This window comes from Scyliorhinus torazame, chromosome 2, assembly GCF_047496885.1.
Source record: "Scyliorhinus torazame isolate Kashiwa2021f chromosome 2, sScyTor2.1, whole genome shotgun sequence".
NCBI lineage: Eukaryota > Metazoa > Chordata > Chondrichthyes > Carcharhiniformes > Scyliorhinidae > Scyliorhinus > Scyliorhinus torazame.
This window is the reverse complement of record NC_092708.1, coordinates 87,927,516-87,949,001: the sequence shown is the minus strand read 5'-3', so window position 1 is coordinate 87,949,001 and position 21,486 is coordinate 87,927,516. Positions and strand designations below refer to the sequence as shown.

The 21,486-nt window shown below is 47.4% G+C and overlaps 1 pseudogene; it reads left to right on the top strand.

Annotated features, from left to right (window-relative positions):
• Nucleotides 1-1,413: 1,413 nt before the first annotated feature.
• On the top strand, nucleotides 1,414-21,158 carry LOC140406719 (uncharacterized; annotated as a pseudogene).
• The last annotated feature ends 328 nt before the right edge of the window (nucleotides 21,159-21,486 follow it).

Genomic DNA, 21,486 nt, shown 5'->3' with positions numbered 1-21,486 from the left:
GGGCCTGTTCTTGTGCTGGATTGTTCTTCGTTCTTTGAAACAGGCCGAAGAAAGAAAAAACGAAATTTTTCCACTTACCTGATAAACTATGGGCAACTGAAACTCAACGCACGGAAAGACTGTGAAGTTAGCGATGGAAGGGTTGAAGGCACTCCACCAGCTTCAAGTCCCCAGTAATGTAGGTGAGAATTGGCGTGTTGCAGAAATTAAGACTCTACTTTGCAGCCCATGGCATGCAGGCACAGCCTGACGAGAGTCGGATTGCATTGCTGCTCACAGTAGCAGGTCCTCCAGCGATAGAAATTTATAATGCCTTTGCGTGCAACAGCGAAGCAGAAAGCAAGAGCTTTGATGAAGTAATAAAGTACGTTGATCGGCATTGCTCTCCGAAGAAAAATTAAACATTTGAACGTTTTAAAAATATTTTGTACATGTACCCTGAAGGCAGGCAAATCTTTTGATAGCTTTTTAACCGACTTGTGGTTGAAGGCGCAGTCGTGCAATTTTAGTACATTAAAGTTGTCGATGATCCGCGATCATATAGTGTTCGGGATATCGAATGATAAGCTACGTGAGAAACTATTGAGGGATGAAGAACTTCAATTAGAAAACACTATCATGATTTGTCATGCAAGTGAGCTAGCTTCTCAGCAGATTAGTACGCACAACCTAAAAACTGTTGCTGCCAATCTGGAAACAGATGCCAGTGCCATAAGCACTGTGATGCAGTTGAATAAGAAACATGGTCTCCATGCAGGTGGCCATTTTAAGCGGCCGACTGGATCCGCCATTTTATGCCAGCGATGTGGCAATCGACATTGGCCACAACAATGTCCAGCATTTGGCAAGGTGTGTTCCAAGTGCAGCAGAACAAATCACTTTGCCAAGCAATGCTTTCCACGTCCAACAGTGGACCAAACAGGATCAGTCAACGCGGTTGATGAGATGTCCATTGAAGACCTCCTTTTTGTTGATCTGATTTCGACTATGGACACGATGAGTCCGAATATGCAGAGTGAAGATGTCTTACTGACCAGTAGCAGCAATAGTGATGTTGATGCTGATACCATCGAAGACAGATGGACAATTCCAGTGATGCTGAATGCCACATTCTCACAAGCTCGACACAGGAGCGAGTGCCAACCTTCTCAGTTTGTCCGATTTGAATCGGCTGCGGGTTGAACCTAAAGCCATCAATCAAACGAGACAACTGAAAGACTACAATGGAAATGAGATTGCAACACTGGAAGCATGTGAGCATGTGACAACAGAAGTCATATCATACCATTTCCCATTGTGGACACGGAACACAGGTCCATCATAGGAATGGACGCATGTGAGGCCCTAGTTGAGTGGCTGTACATTCCTGACAGTGCAGCGAGCAAGAACCATTGTGACTGGCATTGAGATATAATGGCACAGTTATCCAATGAGATAAAAGCAAAACTTAAAGTGGAGGAAGATAAACCAGATTTGCATTTGATAAAGTTTCCCATGGCAGGTTGATGGAAAAAGTGAAGTTGTATGGGGTTCAGGGTGTACTACCTAGATGGATAAAGAACTGGCTGAGCAACAGGAGACAGAGAGTAGTGGTGGAAGGGAGTGTCTCTGTGGTAATACCAGGTATTGCAGTACCTGAGAGGTGGATGACCATTGGCTAGGCCTAGGAGTCTACCATTGGCGAACATACATAGCTCCGCCCTGAGAGACGGGGTATAAGAACCAATGCCGTCCCAGCAGCCTTCATTTTCTGTATCGAAGCTGCTGGATACAGTTCTAGCTGATTAAAGCCTATTAGTTATGACTCACCTTGCCTCGAGAATAATTGATTGTGCATCAGTCTCAAAATGGAGTAAGGTGACTTCAATGGAGTAAGGTGTTCCACAGGGATCCGTGCTCGGACCACTGTTGTTTGTGATATACATAAATGATCTGGACGAAGGTATAGGTGGTCTGATTAGCAAGTTTGCAGATGATACTAAGATTGGTGGAGTTGCAGATAGCGAGGTGGACTGTCAGAGAATACAGCAAATATAGATAGATTGGAGAGTTGGGCAGAGAAATGGCAGATGGAGTTCAATCCAGGCATGTGTGAGGTGATGCATTTTGGAAGATCTAATTCAAGAGCGGCCTATACGGTCAATGGAAGAATCATGGGGCAAATTGATGTACAGAAAGATGTGGGAGTTCAGGTCCATTGTACCCTGAGGGTGGCAACGCAGGTCGATAGAGTGGTCAAGAAGGCATACAGCATGCTTGCCTTCATCGGACGGGATATTGAGTACAAGAGTCGGCAGGTCATGTGACAGTTGTATAGGATTTTGGTTAGGCCACATTTGGAATACTGCGTGCAATTCTGGCCGCCACATTACCAAAAGGATGTGGATGCTTTAGAGAGGGTGCAGAGGAGGTTCACCAGGATGTTGCCTGGTATGGAGGGTGCTAGCTATGAAGAAAGGTTGAGTAGATTAGGATTGTTTTCGTTGGAAAGACGGAGGTTCAGGGGGGACCTGATTGAGGTCTCCAAAATTATGAGAGGTATGGACAGGGTGGATAGCAACAAGCTTTTTCCCAGATTGGGGGTGTCACTTACAAGGGGTCACGATTTCAAGGTGAGAGGGGGAAAGTTTAAGGGAGATGTGCGTGGAAAGTTTTTTACACAGAGGGTGGTGGGTGCCTGGAACTCTTTGCCAACGGAGGTGGTATAGGCAGGCACGATAGCATCATTTCAGATGCATCTAGACAGATAAATGAACGGGCGGGGAACAGAGGGAAGTAGATCCTTGGAAAATAGGCGTCAGGTTTAGATAAAGGAGCTGGATTGGTGCAGGCTGGGAGGGCCGAAGGGCCTGTTCCTGTGCTGTAATTTTCTTTGTTCTTTGAAGAGATGGAGGAGCCAAATGGAATTCCAGAATTCTGGTTAACAGTCTTCAAAAATATGGATTTTCTCAGTGGCATGATACCAGAGCATGATCAGGATGTGAATGTAAAATTTTCAGATCCTGGACAGCCAATGAGCTTTACTCTGGAGTTTAAGTTTGAGCTAAATGATTATTTCACAGATGTGGTAGTGACAAAAACATAGCAGATGGAATCGCAGCCTGATGAGTCAGATTTTTTCTTCTCCAACGAACCAAAAATCATGGGATGCACAGGGTGACAGATTGACTGGAAGAAAGAAAAAAACATCACATTGAAAACCATTAAAACAAAGCAGAAGCATAAGGGTCGGGCCACTGGCAGCACAGTTACAAAAACTGTACCAAATGACTCCTTTTTCAATTCCTTTAGTCCTCCTGAAGTTCCAGAGCAGGGAGAGCTGGATGAAGGTTCTGCAGCAATACTCGCTGCTGACTTTGAAATTGGGCACTTCTTGCAAGAACACATCATTCCAGGTGCAATGTCATACCTTACCGGAGAAGCCATTGCAAATGATGATAACTACGATGACTTTGATCACGATGAGGAAAGTGAAGAATCAGATGATGAGCCAGAAGAGGAAGACTATGAAAGTCTATTTAGTTCAGTTGGCAGTCGTGCCGAGGTGATCACATGCAGCACCCAATCTGCACTGGACAACAATAATTGTGAAAGCTCTAAGGTGACGTGTGCAGAGGCTGAAAGTCAGATTGCAACAGCAGATCAAGCTGATGAGAGCAAATCAACTGTGAACAGATTGGTAACTTATCCGTTTTGGAGCAATTGGCACCAGAGTCGTACGGTGAATCATCCTATGCCCACGTTTGGTCCCTGCAGTGGAGTCCCCAATACTCAAGGCCAGTCCACCAAAATCTTTCATTCTCACTCCACAGTATAAATATTTCCCACTTTCTCTGTCTGTTAGCTTTGACAAAGAGTCATCGGACTCAAAACGTTAGATCTTTTCTCTCCCTACAGATGCTGCCAGACCTGCTGAGATTTTCCAGCATTTTCTCTTTCGTTCCAGTCCACCAAAAGACTTGCAGGATGAACAGGTGGATACATCTTCGTCCAGTTCTCCAACGAAAGACGAAGCATGTATCGTTATATCAGATGAGGATGAACAATCAATCAGTTCTCCAACAAAAGACGAAGAGGGAAGGAGGAGGTTGTATCAGAGCTGGGGAAGATAAATGAGGCGTTCAGGGAATATTATGAGGAATTGTACTGGGCGGATCCGGTGGTGGAAGATGGGGATATGGGGTGGTTCCTGGATGGGTTGAATGAGGAGGCATGCGCTAGAAGAGCCTTTATGGCTGAGGGAGGTAATGGAAAGCATAAGAGGGATGAAGTCTGGGAAGGCTCCGGGGCTGGATGGTTACCGGCAGAATTTTATAAGGAATTTGCGGCGCCACACCTACTGGGGGAATTTAGCGAGGCATTGGAGAAGGGGGAGTTGCTGGAGACAATGACACAGGCGACAATCATGCTAATACCAAAGAAAGGGAAAGGCCTGTTAGAATGTGTGTTGTACAGGCTTATATCGCTGTTAAATATGGACGTGAAAGTGCTGGCTAAGTTAGTGGCAGGGAGGATGGAAAGATGCGTTCTGGGGATGGTTGCAGAAGATGAAATGGGCTTTGTGAAGGGCAGGCAACTCTCGAGTAATACAAGGTGACAATTGAATGTGAACATGACCCCATCGAGAGGACGAGCACCAGAGGTAGTGGTGTCTATGGACATGGAGAAGGCATTTGATCAGGTGGAGTGGTTGTACCTGTTCAAGGTCCTGGGAAGGTTTTGGTTTGTGATAACGTGTGTGGCATGGGTGCATCTGCTGTACATGGCCCCGATGGCGAGTGTACGGACCAATGAGATGAGCTCACGGAGTTTCGGGTTGCATAGGGGAACAAAGCAGGATGTCCGCTGTCACCACTGCTGTTTGCACTGGCAATAGAGTCCTTGGCGATGGCCTTTAGGGGGTCAGTAGAGCGCAGGGGATTAGGAGGGAGAGTAGGAATCACCGGGAGTCGCTGTACGTGGACGATCTGCTTTTACATGTTTCAAACCCGCTGGAGAGTATGGGGAGGATTATGAGCCTATTCGAGAGGTTCGGGGCTTTCTTGGGTTATAAGTTGAACATGGGGGAAAGTCAAATGTTCCCAGTGAATGAGTTGGGTCGGGGAGCTAATTTAGGGCAGCCAGGGATAGGTTTCGGTATCTGGGGATCCAGGTGACGGGGGAATGAGCGATATTGCAGAAGTGGAACAGAACAAAGTTGGCGGAGGAGATAAAGGAGGACTTTAGGAGGTGGGATACACAGCACCTGATGCTGGCGGGGAGGGTTCATGTGGTGAAAATGAATGTCCTGCTAAGGTTCCTATTTATATTCCCGACATTCCCTATTTTTAGTCCAAAGACATTTTTTCGGAAGTTAGACACAGTCATTTCAGAGTTTGATTGGGCAGGGAGGTGCCAAGAGTGAAGAGGGCCCTGCTGCAGAGGCAGAAGGGTGGGGGGGGGGGGGGGGGGGGCTGGTGTTACTGAACCTGCTGCACTACTAATGGGCAGCAAATGTGGAGAAAGTGAGGTGGTGGTGGGAAGGAGAGGGGTTAGAATGGGTTAGGATGGATGATGAGTCCTGTAGGGGGTCCAGCCTGAGGGCCATGGTGACGATGGTGCTGCCGCTGGCACTGAGGAGATAGACTGAGAGCCCAGTTGTACAGTCCACAATAAAGGTGAGGAACCAGCTGAGGAGACAGTTTAGGATGGAGGGGATGTCGGTGTTAACGCCATCGTGTGAGAACCACGGGTTTAAGCCAGACGAGACGCATGGTAGAGGAGGTGGAGAGAGGTGGGGCTGGTGAGGGCGAGGGATTTGTATCTGGAAGAGAGATTTGCAAGCCTAGAGGAGTTGCGGGAGAGAGTAGAGCTCCCGAAGGGAAGTGAATTTAGGTGTTTACAAGTAAGGGACTTTGCAAGGAAGATATGGAAAGGGTTTCCCATCCCAGGCTGCTGAAAAATGTCCTTGTGGAAAGGTTTCTGCTTCCGGACGTGGTGTTGCTCTTTTTAGCCTTAGTCTATTAGCTCTGATTACGTCACCTTTGCTCACGAGTCGCCAGGTATCTTTCTGATACCACCACGTGGTTCAAGCTCAAGTTATGATTAATAAGTCAGCACACCGCTTAGTAAGATTGAAATCAACGGTCATTTATTATATACAACAAGTGATGTTTATACAATAATCCTACTATCTATATAATAAACCTATCACTACTGGACAATACTTAACTTTAGGAAGAGCCCACCAGGTCATGGAAACGAATGGCTTATCCAATCGGATCTGGCCCGCGGGATTCAAAAGGCTGATACAGGTCGATGGCTAGGAGTCTTTATCGGTCTCAAGCAGGCGAAGAAGGGAGAGAGAGAGCGATCTGAATTTGGCCCCTCACTTTATAGGGCCTAGGGGCTTCCCGCCTCTCGGGGCGGCCCTTGACCCTGAGTCCCAAGTGATTGGACTTGTTCCCAATCACTGGGTTCGATACGTCCAATTGCGAGGCGATTCCCCGATCGGGGGGTGGTCGTTCACCTGCCTTTGTTTCGGCCACTGCAGGCGCCGACAGGTCTGGCCCGGTATTCAATTGCTAATATGTTGCAATTGTTCCCGGGGATAGCCGATTAAACTGCAGATGTCTGGGTTGATGGGCTGCTAATAGTCCTGAGTATAACTGCAGATGTCTGGGTTGATGGGCTGTTAATAGTCCTGAGTATCGATCTGGGCCGACTTCCCCAGAGCCGAATGTGATATTCTGCCTGCAGCTGTCCGTTTGTGTCTTGTTACCTGCTTTTCCCATCAGCCTTTCCGGTTAGTCATTTTAAATCAGGCTTTGGCCAAATTAATCGGGAAGCAGCCATTTTACGTGGCTACAGTGGAAGGGGAGGGGAGGAATTTGGGACATATATGGGGATCAAGGAAAAATGGGAGGAGGAATTGGGGGAGGGGAGGGGAGATAGGTTGGGGAGTGTGGAGTGAGGCACTGCGAAGGACGAATTCGACTTCCTCGTGTGCAAGGAGTTTCATACAGTTTAAGTGGTACTCGGGCGAGAATGAGTGGGTTCTTCCGGGGGGTGGCAGACGAGTGTGAGACGTGTGGGCGAGGACCAGCCAATCACACGCATATCTTTTGGCGCTGTAAGAAGTTAGAGTGATACTGGGCGGCAGTGGTCAGGACACTCGCAAAGATTGTGGGGGTAGAGGTCGAGCCGGACACAATGGTGGTGATTTCTGGTGTATCAGAATTGCCGGAGCCGATTGAGGGGAGGAAGGCCGACGTCGTGACTTTTGCCTCTCTGGTTGCGCAACAAAGTATTTTGCTGGAATGGCGGTCGATTATGCCACTGGGGGTGGCGGCCTGTCTGCAGGACCGGTACAACTTCCTCCAGCTGGAGAAAATTAAGTTTGAATTGAGAGTTCAGCGGAGGGCTTTGAGGCATGGTGGGGATTGTTCGTGGCCATGTTCAAGGAGTTGTTCATCACAGGGAGGGGGTGAAAAAGGGGATAGTATTCCTTGGATTCTTTATGTTTTTGTATTATTTGAATAAGTTTGGAATAAAAAACATTTTTTGAAACAGGGAACCCCAGGAGAGTACTCACCTGGGATTTAACGGTTGTGTCTCGTCTCGATTCCAGCGAGACGCAGCCGATAAGTTGCGCCCAATGTGTGGGTGAATAGAGGTGTGGATCTCACCCAAAGAGCCAGCGGGAAACACACCAACAAATTCGCCCAGGATGGGCAGCAGACTCCAACTGGATATGTCCCTGCCAGCCTGTCAGAGCCACCCAGGCACATTCTCAGTGCCAGGGTGGCAGTGCCAAGGTACCAGGCTGGCAGTGTCAAGTTGTCCGGGTGCCACCCTGCTCTGTCCCCGACCACCCAGGGGTCTCCAATGGTCTGGGAAACCCCCCGGTCCCGTTACACTTGCATTAGTTCCCAGGAGCCTAAAGAATCCCGCGCATGAATATTTAAATATGCTGATCTGGATCTCGCGACTTCTCGCGTGTTTCGGTTGAATCTCGCGAGATGTGTTGAACATCGCGAATCTCACGAGATGCCCCTCGCACAATTTAACAGCCTCATCGCAACACCAAGTTGGGGGCAACTAGGCCGTTAAATCATGCCCGGTGTCTCTGTGGGGCCAATGATGTAGCATCTGACAGCCCATTCACCATTCCCGCTGCTTCGCCAATGGATTTCGCATTGAAGCCACCCCATGTTGCTGGGAAACCCATGGGAGGGCGGGTGCTGCCGGCAGGAAAAGTAAATCACAATAGTCAGAGAATTCCGGCCTATGTTCTCTTGCCGGAGATGAACCACCACTGATTTGCGCTCACCCTGGGAGCACAAATCCAGAATCAATTCCCTATCCCTTGCCATGCAATTTTCCACATTCATCATTCACCCAGCTCCATTGTCACATTGGGCTTGTCTTTGGAGATGACAGGCCAGACACAATCCCGCCCCATCTCCCCGTCGGGGATCTGTATAAAGGAGACCGTTATGTTGAATCATGAAGTTTCCCAGCTTGACCTTCCTGTCACCTCCATGAAAGTCTGGCCCTTTGCACTCGGACCTGCTCACCATTGGTCTGGCTATGGGTGCATTCCATCAGTGGCTAGACGAGAGGGGGACAGAATCAAGGGAGGGGCCCTCAGGCACACCAAGTGAGTATGGATCGCACAATTGTTTGTTTCAACTAACATTATAATTGTTCTCCAATGTGTACTTTGCAATGTCTTTTACATAATGAGAGTGAGGATTTGATAAAAGTAGTATTAAATGGCAAACACCATCAGCTTTTGTGCTTCTTCAGCTTGTTATTGTCTCCGTGTTTAAGGCTGAACATCATTCCAGGCTGAGTTCCCACTCTCCCTGTGCATGATGCTTAACTAGGGAAGTCTAGGATCAATCAGGAACATTGCAGATGTCTGCCAGTGGGGTATGAGTGTGTGATGTTTGAGTGTGTGCTCATTTTGATGAAGCCATCTCCTTATCTGTGAGAATCTTACATTGCTCCTGGACAACTGCTTAGCGATGCTTTACATGGTCTTTGTGTAAAGGCACAACACACAGCTCAATATTGAATTATTTGCATGACTGTGCACTCATTAACTTCAGGCATATGGAAAGAATTGGCCTTTGTGAATTGGACGGTGTCGAGGACAGTCATGCTTTGAAAGTGATGCTTTTGCACATCTCCTAAGTCCTCAGCAGGGTCTATTCAGGGAAGATGTTCTCATTGACGGTGTGCCAATACTGCCCGTGTCACATTACTCCGTAATACAAAGGTCATCCAGGACAGAAATCTGGGAGGCTTCCAATGAATGTAGGGTCCTGAATGTTTATGACTAATCAAAAGATTGTCCTGTGAGGCACTCTCTGTGAGGACAGTACAAACACATCTCAGTTTTACTTTATGATGTAGAGTTTAAAGGTTACGGAGTCTTGATGTGCAAAGGACTATTGGGATCAGTAGCAAGATGATGCCTCTGCATTATTCATTCACAATAGCTGGCAATGGGAAAAATAGAATTCTCTGCTCGCTGCTCCCTCTTGAGATGTCCAAATGCAAACCATTGAAGAATGTTTTTGTGTTTGGGCTGCTTTACTAAGCTGGTGTCACACTGACATGAGTGCATCTATGTTTGAATTAGCTTTCCAGCTGCTTGCAAGCTGCCATGCACACTGACTTGGGTGAGATCCAGTGACTGCATTGAGCCCAGTGCAGAGCCCGGCGCAACGGGGTGAATCGTGCAAGGGCCTGAATCAGGCTCATGCCGGGCTGATCCCGAGTCACCCGACTTGTTCCACCCGATGCCATCTGCATGGCTTTTTTGAATACCCAGACGCCATATGCACCCAGGAGTTAATGGCCCCATCTGCAATACCTCGTCAGGGCACCATGGAACAGGCGCAACGACATCCTGCGGGGTCGCACAGGCCATTAGGAATTCCCGGGTGGACAGGGCAGGGTGGTACCTTGGCGCTTCCCCAGCACCTTGGCACTGCCAACCTGGCAGTGATTAGATTTTGATTTATTGTCACGTGTACTGAGGTACAGTGAAAAGTATTGTTCTGCGTACAGTCCAGGCAGATCGTTCCATACATGAAAAGCATAGGACATATGATAAGTATACAATGTAAGTACATAGACAAAGACATTGTGATTAATAAGGGGATCAGTGGTTATGGGGAGAAGGCAGGAGAATGGAGATGAGAAAAATATCAGACATGATTGAATGGCAGAGCAGACTTGATGGTCTAATTTTGCTCCTATGTCTTATGGTCTTATGGGTGAAGCATATGGAGTATAGAGTTACAACAGTCGAGAAGATGTGCAGCGAGATCAGTTCAGTCCATAAGAGGGTCATTCACGAGCCTGGTACCAGCAGGGAAGAAGTTGTTTTTGAATCTGTTAGAGCATGTTCTCAGATATTTGTATCCTTTGCTCAATGGAAGAGGTTGGAAGAGACAATAATCTGGGTGAGAGGGGTCTGTGATTTGCTGCCTGGTTTCCCAAGGCAATGGGAGGTGTAGACAGAGTCAATGGATGCGAGGCGGGTTCATGTGATGGACTGAGCTGTCAATGTGCCACCTGTGGGCACCCTGGTATTGTTACGCAGGTACCCTGTCAGTGCCAGTTGGAGCAGGGGTGAGGGAAGTTCCAGAGGCCTTGACAATGTTGGGGGGAGGGGTAAAGGGGGGTTCAATAAAGCAGGGTGGGCCTGAAAGGGTGGGGTGCAGAGATCAGGGCAGCTGAACAAAATGGAACAAACCGATCTGCGAGGGATCATTCCTGCTGGTGAGGTGAGCTTGTCAGCAGGAAGTCAATTAAAGTATGGCCACAGCGGTGAGAAACTCCCTGAGGCCCAAAAAACCAGCAAAGTGCCAGTGAATAGCGTGGTGAATCTCGGCACTGCAGCCACCGTGAAACACTCCGTCAAATGCGCCCAAACGTGGACTTTAACTTTTGTTCACTGAATCACCCCCTTGGTGATGCAATGGTTGAATGGACTTTACCATAGGAAGTTGATTAAGGACATGCACTAAGGAATGCCAATCATATTCCACAGTAAACATATGTTGCAAAGCTACTAGGGTGATCCTATAGTTAGGCCAGAAGATGACCAATGTTGCTTCTGTGATCATTGCGAGATTTGTGACTTTTCCTGAAATGTTGAAACTGAGAATGAATGTGCTGTTGCGCCCCCTACACTATTACCTTCAAGTCACTCACCATCCTGGCTTGGAAATACATCACCGTTCCTTCACTGTCGCTCGGTCAAAATCTTGGTACTCCCCCCGCCCCCCCCCTCTATCAGGTAGGAGTACCTACATCGCATCAACTGCAGTGGTTCAAGAAGGCAGCTCACCAATACCTTCTCAAGAGCAAATAGGGATGGCAATAAATGCTGGCCTAGCCAGCGACATCCACATCCCGTAAGTGAATCTTTAAAAATTCTCATTTGAAATAAATATTTCGTAAGTTTTGTACAAAATTTGTCAGATTTAATCCAGGAACATTTGCAGCTATTCTTTGAACCATATGTAAGCAGTAGGGGAAAAAGGGAGTTTGATTAGGTGACTCAATGCCACTTTTTTCTTCCCATCAGTTGGTATGTTTTGAAGATGACAGCTCCAAAATATACAAGTATTAAATGATAACGTTGCTTTGGGGATTATGATGGAGTACTCCTTTTGTAAAATTTAATAAATCACAAACTTAATTTTAACTTCACTCCAAACAGATAAAAAGAAATAGCACTGCAAATGCCACATATGAGAAATATAAACAGAAAATGCTGAAGCTAAATAGCAGGACTAGTTAAGTGGATGTTTAGGATAAAGACCTTTGGTCAGATCAGTTATGACAATGGGTCTGTTTCTCTTCTTCAAATTTGAACAAGCCTGTTATTTCCAGCACTTTTATTTTTCATTCTCAGCAAACATGCGCTCTATCAACATTCAAAATAATTGACATAAATCTTACTGCTGCAAAACACAGGAGGACCTCGTGCACAACCCAATGTGCACGTCTTTGTCTCATATATAATCATAAAACTATTTTCTACTGTAAACTCATAATATATTTTGAAACATAGCCAAGTGGCGAGGAAAACGGAATACCTTTGCCATGCCAACAGGCTGTTTAGCACAGGGCTAAATCGCTGGCTTTGAAAGCAGACCACGGCAGGCCAGCAGCACGGTTCGATTCCCGTAACAGCCTCCCCGAACAGGTGCTGGAATGTGGCGACTAGGGGCTTTTCACAGTAACTTCATTTGAAGCCTACTTGTGACAATAAGTGATTTTCATTTCATTTCATTTCTGAAACAAAGTCCTTGACAATAACGATAATTTCGGAATTTTAGGCTGTTATGAAAGTGTTTTTGTTCAAAGCTTATCAAATTGCATTAAATACTAATGGTGTCCTTTCACTTTTTGATTTGAAGAAATGTTGCTGAGTATTCTGAATTAAGTTTACACCTCAATTCATAAGCTAGCTGAACTTGCCAGTAGGAAAACATTAACAAGATTTGGGCATTCATTCAGTACTTTGAAATTTAGGGAGCCACACAAAGAGACTGCATTCGCAGATTTCACAAAAAGGGGGCATTCATGGATGGTTCCCTGTGCCATTTTGTTACAGGTAAACAGCTGAGGCTACCCAAACGAAGGAGGTAACAACTAACACATTGCATCCCTAACCCACCAAATAATCTACAGTTCCTACATGTAGCAGTTTTAAAGAAGCAGTTCAAAGAGATTTATCAAAGTGAACCTTCAGTTTATAAACTAACTGCAGTACAATAAGGGTCAGTACAGTCCGGAGCTGAGGAGATGGAAGAAATGGTGGCATAGTGGTTATGTCACTGGACTGGTAATCCAGAAGCATGGCCTAATACTCATATTCCACTGTAGCACCTAATAGAATTTTAATTCAATTAATATAATCCTGGAATCCAAAATCGGTGTCAGTAATGGTGACCTTGAAACTATCATCAATTGTTGTAAATGTCCATTTGGTTGACAGATGCCCTTTAGGGAAGGACATCTGGCCTACATCTGACTCCAGCCATTGTTTGGCTTTCAGATATGGGCAACAAATGCTGGCCTTGAAGCGACACCCAAATTCCATGAAATAATTTTAAAAATAATAGATACTGTTCCATGCAGCTTGAGTTCTGAAGCCTGTACTGACTGCCCAGTGCCAGAGTTGGAGACATCTCCTCACAGCTGGTGAAGAATTTGGAGTGGGAGGGAGGGGGACGGATCCAGTTGTCATGGGCCATTGAGGACCAGTAGCATAGGTAGAATTAAGAATGAGGTTCAGCAGAGGAAGATGGAGGAACTGAGTTTTAAATCAATAAACAGAATCTCTGGATTAATACCTGGCCCACATGCAAATTGGCATAGGGTCAGGCAGAATGTGGAACTAAACATCTGTTTCCAAGAGTGGTGTGGGAAAAAAATCATTTGAACTCACAGAGTACTGACAACAACACCGGGGAAAGAGGGCGCTGTTCAGATAGGATAGGGGTCCTTAAACCTGGATGTTATCAACGTCCTGAGGAATTTGTATTACTAGGGCTGTGGATAGGATTTAAATTAAAAGTTAAAGAGAAAAGTCAAGAGAAAATATATGACTCTTCTTCAGAGTTCGATTGTTCTTCAGAGAACGCAGCTAGAGTAGAGTTACATGGACTGAACAGGTTAAGTCAATTTCTCTCTCCACAGAAGCTGTCAGACTTGCTGAGATGAGTTTTCGCATTTTCTGTTTTTATTTAAGCCAATGACACCAGTGGGGGTAAATGGGTTTGTCAGAATGTTACACCTGACCGGGCTGGCAGGTGGGATGCAGGTAAAATCGAGTAGTAGTCGGGCATTATGCCTGTCACTGACCCACCTTTGTGGACATTGAATCAGGGGTGTAGTAGATGTCCTTCCTTGGCCCAATTGAGGCCCTCAAGGGGCTAATTAATGACAGCCTAAGGGCACCCTCTCGCGGTTTCTAATGGGCCATAACCTCCTGGTTCCCGAACATCACATTTAGGGGTACCCCAATGATGCTCTGGGGAATCCCTCGTGGAAGTTCCCACGTATGCATTTACCCAGCAATTGCCCAGAAGTGCTAACTTCCTCTAGACAATTGCGTTTGGCTGGGATCCACCTGACGGAAGAGATTTAAATCACTAACTTTGGATGGTTCGACCAATTTTACCCTGGTTGTTACTCTGAAAGAGTTAGAGGGAAAAAAAACACTTCTAACTCCAGAGTAACTGTTTAATAAACCAGACCCAGCCTTGCATGGGATAACCCCCCCCCACCCCGGGGACCCACCGCACCACCCCCGCCCCCAAGACGACCCGATCACTCCCAACCCGATGCGACCTCCCTGTGATGACATGCGTAAGCAATAATGTAAATAGTTCAAAAGAGAACACGCACGTGGCACTGTTCAGGGAGTCCGGAGATAGTTCTCGCAGGGAATAATTACATTTGCAGTAGCTCTTAGATAATTTATAGTTGTTAGTAGTTTTTGATAATTTTCCTATGGTTACCTAACCCACGTTATTGTTTAACAATAAACATTCAACTAGTCACGTTCTCTAGTGCACTTAATCCAACCGGTCAAGCGCCAGAACGTAACACTCCCCAGCCCCATCCTGACTCCCCACCCCTGGCCCAACCCGACCTTCCTTCCCGGTGTGACCCGGTCAGACACCCCCTCATTCCAAACTATTCTCCCCCCCTCAACCCAACATCCGCCAGACCTGACCCACCCTCCCGCTGTTACCCGATCTGACACCTCCTCCCAATGCGGCGAGGTATAAACACCCCTTTCCCAGACTGGCCCCACCCCCAGGTCTGACCACCCCCCTTCCCACCTCCATGGACTTACGCCCCTCTCCCGGACTGATCTATCCCTCCCGGACTGATGTGCCCCTTCCCGGACTGGCACTCCAACCCTCCTGGACTTGCCCCTCAACCCTCACGAACTGACCCCCCCCGTCCAGTCCAACCACGCCGTCTTCCTGGACTGAACCCCCTCCCAGACTGAAATGCCCTCCTGGACTGACCCCCCCTCCAGTCTGACTACCCCATTCCCGACAGACCCCCCCCCTCTCTGGTCCGATCCTTCCCGCACTGAGCCCCCATCCCACAATATGCCCCCCTCTCCCGGAATAACCCCACTCCCAGACTGACCCCCCCACCGGACTGATAACACCCCCACGCAGACTGACACCCTCAAACAGACACACACCTCCCACCCGGTCGGGCCATCCCCTCCCAGACTGACAAGCCTCCTCCAGTCCGATCCTTCCCCTTCCCCCACCCAGACTGCCTTCCTACACCCGGATTGACACCTCCATCCGGATTGACCCACCCGCCCCCCCCAGTCCTACTCCCGACCCCCTCCCAGACTGCCCTATTCCTCCGTTCCTAACCATGTGCGACCCAGTCCGACACCCCCCTCCCTCCAGGATTGACCACCCCTCAAACTGACACCCCACCGCATCCAACCGCCTCCTCTCCTGAACTGAACACCCTACCTGAGTGAACCCCCATCTGGGAGGATGGGTCCCACTCTTCCAGGAATGACTCGCACCAATCCCACCCCATCCTCTCACAGACTAGCCCCCCTTCGCTGGTCCAAACCTCCCCCACCCCTCCCAATTGGCCCCCTCTTGTGGTGTGACCACCTCTCTCCCTGACTGACTCCTCACTCGGCCCATCTCCTCACCCTCTCCGGTTGGGTCCGACCCAACCCCCTCCCTTCCTACCATGCCCCCCCTTCTCACCTGTCCAACTTGACCTCCCCCTCTATGGTTCCAATGCTTTCCCCCGGTACGACCCAATCCTGCCACTTCTGGTCCGACCACCCAACTCTCTGTTCCAGCCAACCCCCCATTTCTTTGGTACAGCCCCACAACCCCGATCCGGTCTGACTCCCCCATCCTCTCCTGTCTGACTCCCCCTCCTTCGCCAATATTTGACCTGACCCTCCCCCTCTTCGGTCTGGCCTGGCACCCCCATCCCATTTGTCTGAATTCTGAACCACTATCTTTTAATTGTCCCTTTAAACACCTCCTTCACGACAGCTAGTGCCCTAAAAAGGAAGCATTTTAGATATCTTTGCACCCCAGTTATCCCTTGCCAATGTAGGTGGGGCAGAGCTTCGCCGCTCCTGTCCTACCCAGCCTGAGTGAGGAAGGTTGGGCAGATGGGGGCTTTGGAATCCCATCATGGGTAAGTCCGTCGAGAGTGGCGATCCGCCGGATATCGCCACTCCGAGGAAGTTAGGGGTCATTATATTTTATTTAATTATGTGGGCTGGGGGGAAGGGGCCCTCCTGTCAATGGAAGTACCTCCTGAAGGAAGTGGCCTCTCCCAACGCTCTCACAGCCACTGGAGAGCTGTCGGCTATCCTATTGGTCAGCAGCTCTTAGGGGTGGGACGGGGGGGAGGGACGGCAGGTTAGTAGGTGGGGGAGTGGTATGCAGGGAAGCCATGACCTAAGGAAATTAAATGCCTGACCGCCACAACATGGTTCTGTCTTACCAGGCTGTCATTCCGGTCCTCCACTGATATTAAGTCCATGATAACAAGGTGACTGAGGTTGGCAAACCAAAATTCCAGGACACTTAATATTTTGGAAAATAAAACATGCAGGTGGACGAAAAGCAGTCCTGATAGTAAAGGATGGCATAATTGATGTACCATCAATGACCATGAGACGAATGGTGAACTATTGTGGCTATGTTGTGCTAGATGTAAAGCTTCCTGTAGCTGGACCCAAGAATGGGGGTAGTGCAGGAGAGCGTACACTTTTATACAGAGCCTGCTGGGTGGAGGCAGCAGGCTGGGATTTACCATAATAACTGTAGTACAATGGCAGTGTGCCATAATACATGTAATGTATATTCAGTGGTTTACCACAATAATTTCAGTCATGAGAAAGGATCGTGTCTCAGAAAGTGAGGAAGTAAAATCAGTATGGGTGGATATTAGGAATAACAAGGATTGGAAATACTGGTGGGAGTAGTTTATAGGCCCCCTGATAGTAGTTCTACTATTGGACAGAACATTAAGCAAGAAATAATTGGAACTCATAACAAAGGCAATGAAATAATCATGGGAGGCATTAATCTTCATATAGACTGGACAAATTAAGTTGGCAAAAGTAGTCTGGAAGATAAGCTTGTTGAATGCTTTCACAGCAGTTTCCTGGACCAATACATTGTGAAACCAACTAAGGATAAATCTATTTTAGGTCTATTATTGTGTAATGAAGTAGGGTTAATTAGTAGCCTCATAGTAAAAGATCCTCTGGGATTTGATCTTAATATAATTGAAGTCGGTATTTATGTTTGACTCCAGTCCAAAATAAGAGGCAATTACAAAGGTATAAAAGGAGAGCGAGTTGGGATTGATTGGATGAATAGACAAAGAACTTTAAGAAAGATCCATTCATGGCTTATTGGTGAAATTAAGGATAGTATTAGGTTAAAAGAGAGCCTCATATAATGTTGCAAAGAACAGTAATAAGCAAGCATTGAGAAAGTTAGGGGCTGGTTTAACACACTGGGCTAAATAGCTGGCTTTTAAAGCAGACCAAGGCAGGCCAGCAGCACGGTTCAATTCCCGTACCAGCCTCCCGAACAGGCGCTGGAATGTGTCAAATAGGGGCTTTTCACAGTAACTTCATTTGAAGCCTACTTGTGACAATAACTTGAGTTATTCAAGTTATAGAAACCAGCAAAGTGCGACCACACAGTTGAAAAACGGGATAGAAAATACTGCAAGAATAAATTAGCCAGGAATTTAAAAACATGGAGGCAGCTCATTGGCACAGTGGTTAACACTGCTGCCTCATAGCACCAGGGACTCGGGTTCAATCCCGGCCTTGGGTGACTTCGTGTGTGGAGTTTGCACTTTCTCCCTGTGTCTGAGTGCGTTTCCTCCGGGTGCTCTGGTTTCCTCCCACAGTCCAAATATGTGCAGGTTAGGTGTTTTAATCATGATATGTTGCCCTTAGTGTCCAGGGGTGTACAGGTCAGGTGCGATTGTGGGGATAGGGTGGGGAGTGGGCCCAGGTAGGGTCCTCTTTCAGAGAGTCGGTGCAGACTCGATGGGCCGACTGGCCTCCTTCTGCATTGTAGGGATTCTATGGATCTATTCTATGTATGAAGAGCTTTTACTGGTATATAAAAAGAGTACTTTAAACATTGGTCTCCTAGCAGCAGTGACATGAGAAATTATCATAGCGAATGAGGCAATGGCAAAGATGTTGAACAAATATTTTGACAGGACTTTTGGGCCCTACCATGAGCAGGAACGAAGGTTGATGAGACTCAAAAATGCTGATGCCAGCTGGTGTGCCGGATTCCTGATTCTGTTCACAGTGAGGAGGAGGCTGGATTGGATCTGGTACGGTTACTCGACCCCACTGATTAGGTTTGTTACGAGCTTGTTAACTGCAATTAAAGGAGGCCGACTGGAATTTTTCACTCGCCCTCCAGTTTCCAGCATGAGAGGCGGCCAGTTTAGGTGCCTGGAGGCGAACATCTGGTGGCATTCCAGGCAAGGCTAGATGCCCACCTTGTCTGCCTGGTTGCGAGAGCAGCCATATGCTGACCTGTAGAGGAGAACTCCACAACCACCCCACCTCCGATTGCTGACCTGGCTGCAAGAACTATTTTTAAATTCAAGTTTTGTGGAAGTTGGTGAGAGTGTGCTTCCCTGTTGAAGCACCCTCTTTGTCACTTGTTCCACAGCCTTCTGCTGCTCATGAGATGGAAGGCCTGCGGTTAGGTTGGTTGCCTAGCTTCAAAAGCCTGTCTGCTGTCCTTAATAGGATAAGAAACCTGTCCGCATATCAACCTCTGTGAAAATCCCAATGAGTGACTTGCTGCTGAGGGCAGCTTGGAGACCAGGAAACAGCCCTGACTTCTGATTTCCATCCACTTAGACTTGATCAAGCTCTTTATGTCTGCCTTCATGATAGAAATTGCAACTTATAGATCAGAAACGCAGGGTGACCACGGGGCAAATAAGAGTGAGGACCTTAAAGCGATTAATGTCAGCAGAGAATAGGAATTGAGAAAACCTAAGAAACTCAAAGCTGACAAACCCCCAGGACCTGATGGCATATATGCAGGGATATTGGATGCACTGGTTTTGATTTCCCAATGTTCCGTTGGTTCTCGAGTGGATTTTAAATTAGCAAATTTAAAACTGCTGTTCAAGAAAAGGAGGGACAGAGAAAGCAGGGAACTGCAGTTAACTCACATCAGTTTTCAGGAAAATATTGGGAACTATTTTTAAGGAAGGCTTATTAATGCACTTAGAAATTCTTACAGCGATCAGACCCAGAGTGAAGAAGGTTTTACAAAAGGAAAAGTATATTTGGAATATTTCTTCAGAGTCTCTGGAAGATGTAACTATCGGGTAAACTTGGATTTCCAAAATATATTTGAGAAAGTACTACACTAAAGGTTAATATGCAAGATAAGAGCTCAAGAGCTGGGTGTAATACATGACCATGGATGGAGGCTTGGTTAACAGATAGGGAGCAGCAAGAAGTAATAAACAGGGCATTTTCAAGTTGTTGGCCATGGCAACTGGAGTGGCACAGGGTCCATGATCCAGGGCTGCAACTATCTACAATTTCTATTCATGTCAGATGAAACAACCAAGAATAATGTATCCAGGTTTGCTGACAGTACAACGCTAGGTTGGAATGTGAACTATGGAGCCACAAAGAGGCTGAAAAGAGAGGCTGCAAAGAGGGCATGATTCTCCGGCCTCGTTGCACTCTCGCTCGAGTGAAACGAGGATGGTTAATAGCGGGAGAGGCCGAAAACAAAACCACGCCAGGCGCCAAATAGTTTGCGTTGCAACCGGCCTGCTCCCTTAGGCGAAATCAGGATCTCGCAGTAGCGTGGCGAGAAACAATGATCACGACTTAAGCCCCATTTCCATACAATTAACGGGAGCCATCTCTTATCCAATCGTCTCCCATCATTCATCGGCCTCCCCAGCAAGTGGTCACGCAGGCGCCAATCAGTACTCCTTTTTAAAAATGTGAACCTGGCGTAAGGGCTTCTTTGGGGAGCCAAGGAGGTGAGTAGTCATCAGGCAAAGAGCCTGGGGGGCGCTGGGCTTGCCATCTCCCAGTGCTCGGCAGGGGGTGGGGGACCCTCAGGTGGGTGGGGGACCCTCCGCAGGGGTTGGCCACCATGGGAGGGTAGGGGGGAGGAGGCGCTGGGGGGTGGGCAACCACGCGTGAAACCACCATGCTAATCCCTGGATCATGTGTATCCATTCAGGGGCAACCCTTGTCCCTGTCCGTCTGCCCCAACGATCACCCATAACCCCCACCGACTGCTGAGGCCTCGGGCTGTGCGCCTGAGGCTATTGCATAGTTCTGTAGATAGTATGGTATGTGACTTGGAGGGGAACTTTCAGGTGGTCATGTTTCCATGTGGCTGCTGCCCTTGTTCAGCTTGGTCAAAGAGGTCATGGGTTTGGAAGGTGTTGTCGAAGAAGCCTTGATGAGGCTTTGGAAGGTGCTGTCGTGCAACATGTAGATGGCACACACTGCTACTATTGTGCACCAGTAATGGAGGGAGTGACTGAATGGGATTCTGTCTGGCAGGCTGCTTTGTCCTGAATGGTGTCAAGCTTCTTGCGTGTTGTTGGCACTACACTCATACAGATAAATGGAAGATATTCCATCATACTCCTGACTCAGACCATGTGATGGACAGGCTTTGGCAAGTCAGGAGGCTAGTTTCTTGCTGCAGAATTCCCAGCCTCTAACCTGCTCTTGTAGCCACAGTATTTATATGGCTAGTCCAGTTCTGTTTCTGGTCAATGGCAACCCCAAGGATGCTGATAGATGACGATGCCATTGAATGTAAAGGGGAGATAGTTGGATTCTCTCTTGTTTAAGATTGTCATTGTTCGGCACTTATGTGGCACGAATGTTATTTGTCATTTAACAGCCCAAGCCCATGATCTTGCTGCATATTGGTATGGATTGTGTACCTGATGAGCCACAAATGATACTGAACATTGTGAAATCATCAGCGAACATCCCAATTTCTGAGCTGATGATGGAGGGAAGGTCATTGATGAAGCAACTGAAGATGGTTATGCCTAAGACACAACTTTGAGGAAATCCTGCAGTTATGTCCTGTTATCTGTGTTGCCCCTAAGCTACGCGCTGCTTGGTCACACAACTATTCATCAAGTGCCATGAGATCCTTTATGTCCACCCAAGAGAGCAGGTGTGATTTCAGCTGAATGTCTCTTCCAAAAGACAGCAGTCCCTCTGTATCGCACTGGAGTGTCAGCTTTGATTCTTGGGCTCAACACCTGGAGTGAGGCTCAGAGATGAGAGTGCTACCAGTAGAGCCATGGCTGACAGAACAAAAAAACTAACAAGTTTAAAATTGATAAAGAAGATTTGATTGCATATCTTCTGATATACTACATTTTAGA